We start from the raw sequence: 2719 nt of genomic DNA, 5'->3' as shown, positions 1-2719 counted from the left end.
GCACCTTCCATGTTTCCGTCTCATTGGTATTTCCTGAAGTTGTGCTTTTGATATCTCCCTTTTAACAAACTCCCAACCATCATGAACTTCCTTCCCTTTTAGTATTACTGTCCATGGGATCTCACCCAGCGTTTCCCTAAGTTTTCTGAAGTCGGCTTTCTTAAAGTCTAGGATTTGAGTCTTAGTATGCTTGGTTGCTCCTTTCTGCTGAATAATAAACTCCAGAAGAGCATGATCACTCCCACCTAATGATCCTGCCACTTCTACCCCACTAACCAGGTCATCACTATTGGTTAGGGCCAGATCTAAAATGGCTGATCCTCTTGTTACTTCTCCCACTTTCTGGACAATGAAATTGTCTGCAAGGCCAGTGAGGAATCTGTTTGACCTTATGCTCTTGGCTGAGTTTGACATCCCGCAAATATCAGGATAGTTGAAATCCCCCATTACTGCTATCTCACTTCCTTTTGAATGCTTGGTCATCTGTTCCTGGAAGGCATCATCTGTGTCCTCAGTTTGGCTTGGGGATCAATAGTAAACTCCTACAATGAGATCACTGTTATTTTTCTCTCCCTTAATTTTGACCCAGATACTCTCAATTTGGGTTTGAAGTTTTAAATGCTGGATCTCTTCACAGGTATACACATCCCTGACATATAACGCTACTCTTCCTCCTTTCCTGTTTGGTCTATTTCTCTGAAATAGATTGTATCCCTCTATTTCTACATTCCAATCATGAGACTCATCCCATCACATTTCAGTGATGCCTATTATGTCGTATTTAGTTTGCTGTACCAAGAGCTCAAGTTAATCTTGTTTATTTCCCATGCTCTGTGCATTAGTATACAGACATTGAAGACCATTGATCATTCCCCCATGTCTCTTATTTAAGGATATTTTCGTCCCACCACTAGGTCTGCGTGCTGTTTGCTCCATTTGGTCCTTGACATTTGGATGATCATATTCAGCACTTGATAGACTCCTACCTTCAGGACCACTGTCTCCCTCCCCCACATAAGTCAGTTTAAAGCCCTCCTGATGAGGTTTTTGAGATTCATGGCAAAAACATTCCTCCCAACCTTTGTGAGGTGCAGCCCATCACTTGCCAGAAGTCCATCTTCAAGAAACTGCAGGTGATAATTCTCTTCCACTTCCAGGAGGGATCACAAACCATTTTAGGCACATGGACACCTTGGGAATTTGGGATTAGTGCTATGAGCACCATGCATTTGGCTCACTCTCCCAGGTGAGCCCCACCACCACCAAAGGAGGAAGAGAGAAGGAGAGAGGAGAATTTGCTCATACACACTTTGCTTTTCCAAAGTTGGATCCAGTACACATAGAGCAGAAAGAAGATGTGAGAAAGACTGTCCATGTCCAAGCTTGGGCTTGAGGGCATCCTGAGCAAGTCTGCAGATGACACCAAATTGGGAGGGGTGGCTAATACCCCAGAGGACAGGATCACACTTCAAAATGACCTTAACAGATTAGACAACTGGGCCAAAGCAAACAAGATGAATTTTAACAAGGAGAAATGTAAAGTACTACACTTGGGCAAAAAAAAATGAAAGGCACAAATACAGGATGGGAGACACCTGGCTTGAGAGCAGTACATATGAAAAGGATCTAGGAGTCTTGGTAGACCACAAACTTGACATGAGTCAGCAGTGTGATGTAGCAGCTAAAAAAGCCAATGCAATTCTGGCCTGCATCAATAGGAGTATAGCATCTAGATCAAGGGAAGTAATTGTACCACTGTATTCCACTCTGGTCAGACCTCACCTGGAGTACTGTGTCCAGTTCTGGGCACCACAGTTCAAGAACGATACTGACAAGGTGGAACGTGTCCAGAAGAGGGCAACCAAAATGGTCAAAGGCCTGGAAACGATGCCTTATGAGGAACGGCTTAGGGAGCTGGGTATGTTTAGCCTGGAGAAGAGAAGGTTAAGGGGTGATATGATAGCCATGTTCAAATATATAAAGGATGTCATATAGAGGAGGGAGAAAGGTTGTTTTCTGCTGCTCCAGAGAAGTGGACACGGAGCAATAGATTCAAACTACAAGAAAGAAGATTCCACCTAAACATTAGGAAGAACTTCCTGACAGTAAGAGCTGTTCGGCAGTGGAATTTGCTACCAAGGAGTGTGGTGGAGTCTCCTTCTTTGGAGGTCTTTAAGCAGAGGCTTGACAGGCATATGTCAAGAATGCTTTGATGGTCTTTCCTGCTCGGCAGGGGGTTGGACTGGATGGCCCTTGTGGTCTCTTCCAACTCTATGATTCTATGTGTGTGTGTCTGTGTGTGTAGGACTCAGGTTTCCCATTGCACCCATGGACAATGCCAGATTTCCAGGATCAGATTCTGCAAATACTGGAGAACAATAGTGGGTGAGGGATATTGCCTTCATGTTGTGCCTGAGGGCTTCCCATGGGGACTTGCACTCGATAGGACTTTGGTCTGATTCAGCAGGCCTTTTCTCACATACATTTTTAATTTCATGAATGTATGGTATGCATTTCCCCAAATGTTTGTGGCACAAATCAGTCTTACACTGCCTAGAATTCTAATTGGAATTCATATTAAACACACTCCTGACATTTGAGTGACACACATAAGAATGATTATAGAGTCTGGCTGTGGTGCATGCCTCGAGGTATCATTACAGTGCTATTTGGATGGGATGCCAGAACCTTTGTTTCTTAATTGCTTCTAATAATGGAG

The sequence above is a fragment of the Zootoca vivipara genome, chromosome 5, assembly GCF_965207765.1.
Source record: "Zootoca vivipara chromosome 5, rZooViv2.hap1.1, whole genome shotgun sequence".
Lineage (NCBI taxonomy): Eukaryota > Metazoa > Chordata > Lepidosauria > Squamata > Lacertidae > Zootoca > Zootoca vivipara.
Note: the sequence above shows the minus strand (reverse complement) of the source record.